Genomic DNA, 13,120 nt, shown 5'->3' with positions numbered 1-13,120 from the left:
TCCTTATGTATATTAAATTTGTTTACCTTTTAGACCACTGCTGCAAGTTGGGCAGAGGTCTTCACTGAGCTGTCCATAGTTATGCCCAGGTCTTTTCTGTAGGTGCTACAGTTAATTTAGAGCCCAGAAAGGTGCCTGAGTAATTCAAATTACTCCCTGTAATATGTATTATTATGCATTTGCCAACACTGAATTTCATTTGCCGACATGTTGACCATTCACCTCGCTTGGATAGGTCTCTCTAAAGTTCATCACGCTCTTCTCTAGTCTTGACTAACCTAAATAATTTGTCATCTGCATATTTCCCATATCACTGCTTATTCCATTTTCCAGATCAGAGATGGGTAGACTGGGCAGAGTGAGACTATCTGAGCAGATAGAAACTCAGGTTGGGGAATAGTTATCAGGCTGATGTTGGCTCAGGTTTGGGAACTTGTAGTGATATCTGTATGGCTAAGAAGTGGGTAGGGGAGTGTAGCAGGGTGCTTACCCTGCTCCTGCCCTGAAGGGCTTAAAATAGCCCTGGGGGAAGGCTGTGGCTGGGAGCTACTAAGATGGGCTGATTGGGAAGTGGAGGCAGCTGGGCCAGGCCCCAATCAGGTCACAGCTGGCCTGTACAAAGAGGCTGGGGAGCTCTAGCCTGGAAAGCCCCAGGCTGCGGCCTAACATTGGGCTAACAGGTACTGGGGGTTGCAGTGAGCAGCCAGGGGTAGGCCAAGGAAGCAAGTCCAACCCCTCCTTGCCAGTGATGAGTAGGCTGATACTGCAGTCTGCCCCAGGGCGTGGGGCTAGACAATGACTAGCATAGCCTTATACTGAGGTGAGGTGGGAATAGAGGGTGGGGGTTCCCCCGGTGGAGGGGAGACCCTGAGAGAAAGGGGTTACTGCCAGGGGGCAGCACCCCAGGTAAAAGGGCACTGGGTCCAGGGAGGGACACGGGGGCCAGAGGACAGGCGGATCACCAACCTGCAGAGGGCGCTCCAGAGCTGAATCAAGCTAATTCCCAGAAATCACCAGCAGGAGGCGCCACAGGGGTGAGTCTGCCGTCTACAGGAGCATATCCTCAGTTCCTCTCCCTGTCCATTTTGACCACTGTGTAGAAGAAGGGTCCCTATGACCATTCAGCACTATACCTGCTTTGTTTCAATTCCCTTTGCTCAGGTTCAGCATATAGCCCTTCTATCACTAGACACATGGCTTCACTGATACCAATGTTGTCCGAATGGCTTTTCTCGTATTTTCTAACTAATGGAGTTGAGAGCCCTGAGACAGCTTGTCGTTGTGTTCATCAGCCATAAATATAAATATGCCACACTCACCTTGATTTCATGGAGGACAACTGCACAAAAGCAATTCAATGAATGAAGACTCTATCAAAGCAATCCTCTGAGTTATCATGCTAGGATTTACTGTTGTGCTTATCAGGACATTATAATTCAGTTTTCATTATTTTTTTGTTTATAAACAATGATTTATGACACTACAGCACTTGTTCTATTGATATTGCATTGTTACTTTTGAGAACATTTCTTCAAGCTTGTGGACCTCCCAGTAGTGCAATAAAGATTGTATAGATAATGGAACTGGAATTGATAGAGACCTTTGAACTTACTAGCTACTATCACTACAAAGTTTGGTATGACAAATGGTTAAGGTTGGCAGTGTAAAACCAGGAATGATGAATAATTAAAGCTAATAAAAGACTTGATCTGACTCCCAATGAAGGCACTGGCAGTGTTTCTATCCATTTCAGTGGGAGTTGGAGAGGCCGTAAAGGTATTGACTGAAGATCAATACTTCTTTGTAAGCTAAATGAAGAATCCAGTTAAAATAATATCCCAGCAATACCTTGATTCAAACTCTAGTCACAATGGATTTAAAAGTATTACTTTTTTGTTTGAGTAACAACTTCATGGCACAAGCTTCAGATTTTCTCTTCTCTTGTACTCAGTTCATGACCATTAGTATGGGAAGCATCCTGAATTATGCCTACTGAAGATGAGCTTATACAGTTGGATCCCTTAAATGTACTTAAAGCAACAGGCACTGGTTTATTTTAATCCAGCTGCTTCTAGAGATTGTATGGAGAATCCTTTTGCTGACAGGTGGCAGAAAAAAAAAATCACAGCTATGCTCAGGTTTTACTAAAAGTTCTTTATAGGTGTAACTACCCTAGATGGATCGCACAGTAAATCTGCGTATTAGAGCTACAAGGGTCTGTTAATTATTAAAATATTGCATTATAATATTAAAAAATAGTATGAGGAAAGTCTGTTAAAGTAGCTCACAAAAAATGATCCTGTTAGGTTGTTCAGCAGTTCAAGTTTAATTACAACTAGAGGAAGCATTATAAACCATCGAAATAGACACTTGACATGCTTAGAAGGCGGCTTACTAAATATAAACATGTTCCCAGACAAAAACCTTTCAGTTTGTTAAAAGAAAGGAAAACTTAAGTTGCAGTAAAAAAATGTTTGTGTTTCAGTGTACAACTGGTGTCCACTGAACAACCCTATGTGTGTGCACTTGCAGAGCAACTAGAAACTGAGTAACACTTCTGCATAATTCAGACTAAGTATAGATCAGTTTCTGCCTCCACTACTTTCTCGTCAAAAGAGTCTTACTCTTCACTGTACAGTGGTTGCAAATACTCCAGTTGTCTTGATATACATATATTTGGCCATCTCATGAGTTGAAATCCAGAATAAATTCCTGGTCACAGAGGGTGAATATGTTGCTTTCCGTCTACTTGCCTTTTTATGATTGGCAAGTACCTCTATATCTATAAACCTCCCTCCTAAAGGATCATAAGATGGTGACATAGGTTATACTCAATATGTACACACATTACAGAATTTTATGGCTTGCTAAGCGGGGGTTACCCCATGGAGATATGTCAAACATCACGTAGTTCTGGAATGTTTATCATTTATTACTTCAGATTTTAAAATTACACCTATACGTGGTACTCAGTGGGAATTTTGCCTATAGACTACAGAATCGGGTCTCACAGTAAAAATGTTTAGAATTAAATACATAAAGAGTGATCTAAAATTGATGGCCATAGTACAACACACAACAGGCCTATCACCTTGTACTGCACAATGTTTACAGTAAATACTGGCGTATATAAAGTCTATCAAGGAGCTAATACTCATGGGATGAAAGGGTCAGTTTCAAATGAAACTGCTGATGGAACCTAAGTATTAACATGGATTACCAACATGGATCACCTTGGAGTGACATGAGGTGATATTTTCAATAGTCAATTGTAATTAAAAAAATACTGTGGGACAGAGTGTGATACCTCTGCGCACACTGAATTTATTCTATGAATTGTCCCATTAAAGTCAATAGACTATATATGAACTAAGCTACCCCTTCATATCCATTAGAATATCAAAATTTGGCTCTATCTACTTAAACAGCTAGAATCTAGATTTCCTTGTTTGTAGTTTGCTGCCAAACAGGATTTCTAGTGTTGTGGGAAATACTAGGACTTTAGTTATTGAGAAACTTCTGACAGCAGCTTGTTCAGTGACAGGTATTGATTTCCCATCAATATCTTAGAGTGCTCCATTTGCACATGTAAACATTAACAGTATAAGGTTAGAATGGTGTTTAATCACTGGATTTGAAGTCATTCATTATGAGAAGGCCTTACAGGGGCTCTACAGTAAAAAATTCATTAAGCAAGTCACTCTGAGACTTGTCTTAGCTTTAGCTTCCCAGAAGTTATTTAGAAGGGTGTGTCCAGGAGATGCATACAGTGCTGCCACTTGAGCCATGGAAATTCCATCCTTTTACTAGTGCTGCTTCCCATTTATTAAAACTTTGCTTCTGTTAATGTCTTGAATCTCATAAAATTCCTTCATGTGTGTGTTTGTGAGAGAGAGAGGGAGAGAGAGAAGAGAGAGTGCCTAATTTTTGGTCTTTGATATAACAAATTCTGGTATCAGCCATTTAGTCCTTGGCAAATTTAGGTTAGGGGATTATGTGCCAAGTTCTCCCTTTTTCTTAAATATTTTCCATTAATTTGCTGGGTTTTTTTTTACTGTCACAGGTGACAGCACATTCTTCTTAGTTATTTGTAGCTTACTTTGAAACAAATACCTGAGAGTTTAGGCTTGAAACCATTGCTGCTAGACAGCTCACTTTGGGATTTTTTTTTTTATGAATGCTCTTGAAGGGGGGACAAGACTTTTTCAAAAATCATCAGTGGCATGATCATTCCCCACATAGTTGGAGAGGCATTGCATGTACCCACTGCCTTGATCGACCCCTGGCCTGAGGGTAGGATTTGGTGATGGTGAAACTATCTGTTCCACCTTGTATTTAGCTATGACACTCTGAGTATCTTTCCCAGACCTGAGGAAGAGCTCAGCATAGCTTGCAAGCTTGTCTCTTTCACCAACAGAAGTTGGTCCAATAAAAGAAATTACCTCCCTCATCTTGTGTCTCTAGCTGCTACAGGGTCATTTCTGAAGAGGTGGGAACTCTCTTGGGCTAGATGGTGCTCTCAACCTACGCGGAGCATTGCTGGTGCACTCAAATCTAATCTGAACGTTTCAGTGCCAGCCCACTGCTTGCTACTTAAGATTTTGGTTTTAAAAATCTTTCTAATAAGCATTAACCAGATGTTTCACCTACAGCTACACAGATGTGTATGATTACAGAATAAACTTTCTCTTCTTTTCCCTCTTCTCCCCCCAAAAAAAGTTTCCTTGGCAGAGAAGACATATGTTGTAAAAAGCTTGAGTGAGTTGTGAAAAGCTTTATATTACTTACTAGGAGAAGCTTGTCTCTGCAGCACTTGTGTGCTCCTTTGGTTATTTTTACTCGCAAAGAGTTTTTTCTCCCCATTCTTCAGCTGCTGGACAAGATGGTGTTCATTTGGCTTCAGTTCTGACACAAGATAAATGAGCTTTGGGCCCTCAGTGATTCACTCTGGCTGCCAGAGGGTTCCAAAATAGCAAACTATTTTTCATAACCGCAATGTGATATGAAGTGAGTTGCAGCAGGTGCGCTAACATACACCACAGCCGTCTGTGGAGTGGGGAATTCATTAAGTTTCCTTGTTTGTCCAAAAAAAGTCACCTTTCTCAGTGACTAGTGTTTTGTCTTTGCTGGGTTAAGAGTCTCTCCTGACACTGGGTAGAGCATTCTTTTGGTTAGGTAACAATGTGATTGCTGCTACAGCAAGTGCGTATTTTAAATGACTGTGTATTTAATGTGTCCAATTTGTGAAGAGATGTTCTTATTCAGCAGCATGATCTTTTTACTTTTCTCTTCAATGGTCTTCTGCCTTTTTTCCCAAAAGAGAAAATAAAATGGACTTACAAGTTAGGTGTATATCTCAGGGATCATTTATATATTTGCTGCAAATATAACTTTCTGTGATGCTTTAGAAAAACCTACAGACAAAATATTTAAATAATTGGCAAAATGCTCTTGATATTTAGGAATCTTCTTACTTCAGTCCTCCTTGTTTAAATGGAAAGAGGGATATTCTATGCCCTATCAATTCCATGACGTTAAATATGTTTTAGATATTTCTTCTAAGATGAAGCGTTGAACCAAAAAGTACTCTCTAGTTCACCTTGTAAGTAGATACAGCTAGGTATTGAAGCACCCTAGAGGAATCTGCTCACAGCTGGGAAACAGGAAGTCTTCAGTTTTAATCCAGGTTTTGTCACTAACTCCTTGTCACAAGTCACACAGACTTTCTGCCTCAGTTTCCCCATTCATAACATGGGGATGATAATGCTTATCCACTTATCAGGGATGTGAAGAACAAGCACTGATCTCTGTGCAGGCAGATGCCTGAGGCTGGCTGGAGCCTCACAGAATTCAGTGGGGTTCCACAGAAGCCTGGGTCTTGCAGGATTGGGGCTTGAATACAGAATGTTTGTACAATTGTGCGAAGGTGCAAAGCACTATATAAATCCTACAGTGTTATTTTATTGAAGGTCTTTTCCACGTGAGAGTTTGTTTAGAAGAAATCTGTAGATAGATGTAAAACATACATATGTTTAAATCTATGAAATATAAATGGGAGGGGGGGAAATAGATACAACCAAGTAGTCCATATGCATCTATGCATGTTGTGTAATGGTTATGTGGTAGTATATCGTAACTGACGGTACAAGACTCAGCCTCCTGCCTTAAAATACATCTTAATCTGGAAACAGCTTTGTTCCATGCAGAGCCTGAAGTACGTGGTGCATGAACAAATTAATGCCACTGTTTATTTTGGAGGCCCCAGTCATAAAATACAATTAAATATGTTGCATATTCTCATATGCTACTACTAGTTTTCAGTTTGTTTTTTACTGCATTGCAGGGGAGAAACAAGGCTAATGAATTGCTAGAACTTAGCTAACAGAACCTTAACCAAAACAAGTCCCTATGGTATCAAAACAAGTCCCTATGGTATAAAAACAAGGTTTGCTTTTTGACTATCCAGTGAAGCATGAATGTATTTTGCATGTATTCAAATGCAGTTTTGGTCTTTTGCATAATGAAGCAGTTAATAAGTGCAACATTATACAGGAAACTTGGGCTAATTGAACGGGTCTTATTGGCTAGTTTTGTTTTGCGATTTCTTGAAAATTCAAAGGAGAATGAAGTTGTAATAGAAAATCATATGCAATAAATCTATTTTACTCTTGAAGTAGCTATAAGTGGGCCTGAAATTCAGTGAATAGCTTCCCAGAAAGTCTTTCCCAAATTTGAAAGACCAGCTATAGTTCAAAGCCAATGGTGCCTTAAATTTTGAGATTAGGATTTGCACATGTTCAGTTAGTTTAGTTGAGTGTGGTTTCACAAACAGCACGGTCTAGTCATCAGAACCCAGATTGCCTTACTGTCGGTCCTTTGATTTCTTAGCATTAACATTGACCAAGGACTTGGATAATATGGCAATGGGCATGTGTATAAAAACCTATATACACAGATTTCCCATGTGACCGTGGACAAGTAACATAACCTTTCTGGGCTGCAGTTGCCTTACTGGTGAATTGAGGATACTGCTTCCTTACACTGAGAAGGGGCTCAGGTTACTTGATAGGAAAAGTTGGGCTTTTCCCATTTTTGCTACTTTCTGATGTATGAAAAAGGCTTGAAAGGTTTTCACTTCCCCCTTCCCCCATTTTATTAGAAATTCAGATCCCAATGTTTCTGTGGTGACTAGGTAGCATAACAGCAATATAAGAGAGAAGAGACTTGAAAACTAGCCAACTGAGGAGGAGCAGATTTTTATTTACCGGTAATTTATTTAATTAATTTATTTATTAGACTGTTTTAAACAGTTTCATGTCAGTGTTAGACATTTGTGAGTAGGGGGTTGGAAGACATCTTTGGTATAGATACATCACTCTGTTCTTTCAGTTAAGGTATGAGAGATCACTGTAAACATTATGTTGTTACTTTAACCAGCATAGTGTTAAGCTATCCTGTGGCGAAGTCTTGCAAAAGCCTGGCTTGCCTTCTGTATTCTGTTTGGTAGTTCTTGATCCAAGAAACTGTCACTTGAGATGATGCTGTCCAGGGATGTAAAGTGGCTGACATTCTGTAGTTTTGTACCATTGACAGTAATTTTTGGCTAAGTGCTAATGGTTGATGGGGCTGGTTGGAAAAGATCTAAAGTTTTTTCTAGGCTGATGGTGAGTCTGAACTGTTCAGCTGCTTCTGACTGCTTCGTGCCAGTCATTCTGGCCAATCTCCAGAAGAAGACTTTGGATTTTTTCTGGCCAGGGCTTCAATGGGTCTCTACGGGAAAGGATGGAAGACAGGGCCTACTCTGTCTCTGCAGTCAGGTCCAAGTCTTCTGCCTCCAGGCACTGCAGAGACTCCTTCACGGTGCAGGTAGTCCGGCGAGGAGCGTGTTGGTGCATGCCTTCCTCCACTACCTCCGAGGGTTCCAATATGACTGGCAGCTCTTCTATCTCCACCTAAGGGGTCACCTGTGAGACCTTTCCAAGCTTCCAGTCTTTTACTCAGACCTCCTCAGGACCTGAAAGCTAATCTGAGTGACCTGGTCAGTGGAAGTCACTGAGGGCAAGGACGTCTCACAGAGCTGCTGCTACACAGCCCCCAGTTTAGTGTGCAGGTGGCGTAGTTCTCCTTGGTATGCCAGAGACTAGTCCTGGCTGGCACCACCAGGATCAGAGACATCCTGGACTATGATCAGAGGGACTGGGTGGACCCTGTGGTGCTTATTTGGCATGTAGGGCTCTCCACCTCTCATGTGTCCTGTTATGTACTCCAGGAGGTGAAGGCAGCCTTATCACATGCTTCTCTCATTTTCCTTGAGTGGGTTCTGCAGAAGTGTTCTTTCTGCCCTCTCCTCACCCTGGCCCTACAGACCGTACCATTAGGCCTCTCCCCACAAGCTTCCCCAGCCACCCACATGCGTCATCTAAGCTGTGAGACATGCAGCCAGTCCATCTCCAAACCACGCCCAAGAAACAACTGTCCTTGTTCATGCTCCACACCTTTCACTTCCTCACCCTTGTATCACACCCTGACACCAACTGGCAGGACCTCTGATCACCCAAGGAGGACGAGGAACCCCGGTGAGCTAGTTCATATTTCATTCTGGTCCCACGGCCCGCCAGGGATATTAGTTGGTGGTCCTTCATGGAGCCATGAGCATGGGTGTGTACCTGGCCTGGTTCATTACCTCCCCCAACACCTGCTCCTTCTGAGGTGAGAGGGAGACGCTAGCACACATTTATATCAAATGCACCAGGTTGCAGCCCCTTTTCCAGCTCTGGTTCTGGCTGCACTTCTCCCCACACCTCCTGCTTTGCTTGCACCTCACTCGTAGCCCCATAAAGTCGCAAGACCTCCTCATCAACCTCCTCCTTGCACTGGCCATCCACCATACCAAGAGGAGGAAGCTGGACCAGGGGTGCTCTGAGACAGTGGGGCATACATCCAATTCTCCCTCAAATCACATCTCCGAGAAGAGTTCCTCTGGGCCGTGTCCCCTGGCTCCCTGGATGCCTTCGAGGAGTAGTGGGTGCTATCCAGGGTTCTCTGCTTGGGATCCCCCTCTGACCCCCTGATTTTATACCTGTGACCCTCCCTTACATCCCTGTTTTTCATTTGTTGTTCCTCATAATAATTTGATGCCTGGGTCCAGTGGCTTTTCCCGTTATGTAGGGAGCCCAACCATACCCAGTGCTTCAATAGGTGCCTCTGAGAACCTGTCAAGGATAAGCTATAGGTCACTTTCATTATGACTAAAGCACAATCATTTGCAAAAAGGCCTTTGCATGGGAGTTCCTCAAGGACTTTTGTCTTTGCAGTAATCTTTTGGAGACTGAAGAGTTTCCCATCAGTTCTGTACCTTATGTAGATGCCCTTTTGAAGGTTTTTTAGTTGCGTAATTCACAATGGCTGCTTAGCCCTGGTCTACACTGGGGGGGTTGACCTAAGATACACTGACTTCAGCTACGCGAATAGCATAGCTGAAGTTGGCGTATCTTAGGTCGACTTACCTGGCCGTGAGGATGCGGCGAGTCGACTGCTGTCGCTCTCCCGTCGACTCAGCTTCCGCCTCTCACGGGCTGGAGTTCCGGAGTTGACAAGGAGAGAGTTCAGGGATCAAATTATCCGCGTCTAGATGAGATGCATTAAATTGATCCCCGATAGATCGATCACTACCCGGTGATCCGGCATATAGTGAAGACCTGCCCTAAGAAGAGACCAAAGAGGACTGGTGCAAGCACACAGACTTGTTTCATCCCACATAGGGAATGAATATAGGGAATAGTTAAGAGAGGTCACCATCTGAGAACAGCTGGCCCATCATGTCTTTGTGAAATTGACATGATGTTCAGGAATTTGGTGGGGCACACAAATTTTTTTAGGATTTTCCAGAGGCCTTTTCTGCTCATAGTGTCAAATGCTCTTTTTAGATCATCGAAGACAGCATGCAGTTCCATACTTTCTTCAGTTCATTTTTCTTGAAGCTGTCTCAAAATGAAAATTTCAACCGTGGTGCTCCAACCTGATCTAAATCCACCCTGAGTCTTTGGTAGAAGCCTCTCTAGTACTCTTTTGACAAGTCAATTGAGTAAAATAAGAGTGCAGTTTTTATTACCTACAGAGAGCAGAGAGGTACACTGGTAGCTGCCACTGTCAGATTTGTTGCTTTTATTTTTGTATAGTGTCACTATGATTGCATCTTTGAAATCGTGGGAAATGTGGATTTCCCAGATATCCATTATTAAGGATTCCCAGATATCCTTAATAATGTCATATAGATAGTTGACAGTTTGGGGGCCTTCAAGATTAAAGAGTTCAGCTGGTATGCTATCTTTGCCTGGTGATTTACCTGACTTCATTTGTTTGAGAGCTTTTTGCACTTCCTCGATAGTAGGTACTTTTATCAAGTATGGGGTGCAGGGTTAGTTCCTCGAGCAACTGGGAGTTGACAGGAAAGTGCTCCAGCCATATTTCAGAGATGCCTCTCTTGATCTTGATTAAGGTGGATCCGTCTGAACTCTTTTGTGGAGCCGGTCCCAATTTCAAAGTGCCATAAATGGCCTTTAGGGAGTTATAAAACAACTTTGTTATTACATTGTTGTAATACACATATGGGGCATAGGGCTGTGTGCCCTGTGAATGAGGATTTCCTCCTATTTTTTATTTTATTTAATCTTTTAGTAATAAATTCCCGGATTTGACAATACTGTTTTTAATTAATTGGGGATCCCAGGCATGTCACTTGTGAATACCCAGGTAGGTTCCAAACAGGCTACTGTTACCATACAACAAGGTCCGAGTGGAAAGCTTAGGTCCTTTCATGTTGATATCTAGTCTGCTTATGCTACTGTGTATTTAAAAACAATCAAAACAAAAAGCTCTCCATGTTTCCTTTAAACAGAGAAATATCATTGCAAACATAAATAGTTTGTCCCTCTTCTGTTCATTGATCTAGCACTTTCCATCCAAGGATCTCATAGCCCTTTCTCTACTCCCTGTGTGTGTTTCTTCTTTTGCAGTCATTGTCATCTGTGGTTCCATCCGCTTCCTGCCTCTTGCCCATGGAGAAAGCGAACAGGAATTACAGGGAGCATCTCTCTCTCCTTTTTCCAGTCAGCAGCAGGTGCTTGGAGGGGAAGCAAGCACATGTATTCTCATGCATCACAGGGGGACAGGTTTCTCTTTCTGTGAGCAAAATCCTTGGACTTCAACATTTTCTACTATGCAGACATGGTAGCCAGTTTCCAGTTATCTGCAGTATTCTAATATTCTAATATTTTGCCCAAACCTGCCCTACTTAGTGAAGGTCTGCATATACATATGTAAAAGATAGAATTTGGCCAAATCTATTTAGTCCACATATCTGTCTGCTTGAGACCTCTTTATCATGACATACAATAATCTCATTTGGTGTATGCTATGGAGAGATTGCAATGCAGATCTCATTTAATGTTATACGTGTTTGTCTAAAAACTGCAAGATTTGAAATCCTGCATGGTTCTATTATGAAGTCAATCTCCCTCCACTCCATCTTCATCATAATGCAGCCTCTGCTCCCCACCTCATCCTTTGTTCATAACCGTACAGGGCAAGATACATCATTGTAGCATTTACTATTTGGAAGGCAGAGCACACACCATTTTCTGCACCCAGTTGTGCTCTTAGATTGGAAACAATGCCACCTGCAGCTCTAAATACCCTGCACTCTCATTATAACACCATCCTTTAAACCCAATCATTTTAGGAGTTATCAAAAGGTGTTATTACAGAAGTACCTACTGTAGTTAATGTTGTGTCAGCACTTTCATTTTGAAGCAGTATTTATTGGGGTTACGGTGAGACCATCAAAATTATTCTGGGAAGGCATTTTGATGTAGAAGATTGCTCAATGTGTGAGGGGAATTTGATTTTAAAAGGGCTCTATCAAATGGTACTAAACTTAATATGAACAGCAATGTTTTTATTAATTGTTTTAAATTTAAATGAGCACAGAGATTTGGGGGATTTAAGCAGTTAAGCAGTCCCCTGCAGGGTAGGAAATCTAAACAGACCAGAATTGTGCATCAGAAGGAAAGAGCACCTTCTTTCCTCCCAACAAAGACAGGATGAAGCACTAGAGGATGTGAACTTAATGGAGCAATCTCAAATCACTGAAAGGGATGAAGTAGATCTTAGAGATCTTGTCTAATTTCTGTGAACCACAAAGTGAAAAAGGACGTACACCAAAGTTAAAATGAGCAGTCTAAGTCCATTGAGTATAGTCAAATGCAAGCAGCGTAGAAATAGAAGTAATGGTGGCATTTAAATTGGTAAGGAAGATGTTATTTTCAAGAAATTGATTATGCTATTGGCACTGATGATTTAACTACTTTCCAGAAACTTAGGAACCAACTGGCCTTGTGCTCATGGCAATGAACAGAGATCAAAACCAATGTTTTTCAAGTGTGTCCTTGCATAGTGTATGTGGACATACACATTAAGCATAGGCGTCATGATGCTCATACAAGATTGGGGCAGAATTCTGGGTGCTCAAGACTATTTGAGCACTCTTAACCCCAACTTGAGTTGGGAAATTTTTGTGCCTTAATCTTGCTCACATAAAATTGCACATGCATGTAGACACACATGCTTTTGAAAATTTGGCTCAGATATCCCTGTTGATAATTTTGGATCTATTATCAGCCTTTGGCACTGTTGATTATAAAGTTCTGCTCATTCACCTACATTAACAAGTAATCTTCAGTGGAGTCATTTTTAGAAGGCTTAATTCATTGCTCTGAGAGATTCCATGAGATGTGTGTAATTAATTACTCCCCTTGCCCAATGTCTCTGAGGCCCTGGGATGGGAAAGGGGGTGGAAATGTCAGACATTAAGGGCTGAGATGTCCTTGGTATGCTCATGGAATATAGGGCTATGTGTCTTTTTTAACAAGCTTGGATGGGGAAAGTGTTCTTGCTTTCTTACTGTCAGGCTGTGGCAGGGACCTGATGATGATAACTTGCTGGTTAAGACTCAAGCCAGGTAAGATGGAGATGATGCTCATTTAACAAAAGCCGTTTCTATCTGTAAATACTTGGGAGATACTCAGAGGTCATGGTGAGGTGAGCCATATGAGTACCTGGA

Source organism: Mauremys reevesii, linkage group 10, assembly GCF_016161935.1.
Source record: "Mauremys reevesii isolate NIE-2019 linkage group 10, ASM1616193v1, whole genome shotgun sequence".
Classification (NCBI taxonomy): Eukaryota; Metazoa; Chordata; order Testudines; family Geoemydidae; genus Mauremys; species Mauremys reevesii.
The sequence above is the reverse complement of the archived record's forward strand: the minus strand, read 5'-3'. Positions refer to the sequence as shown.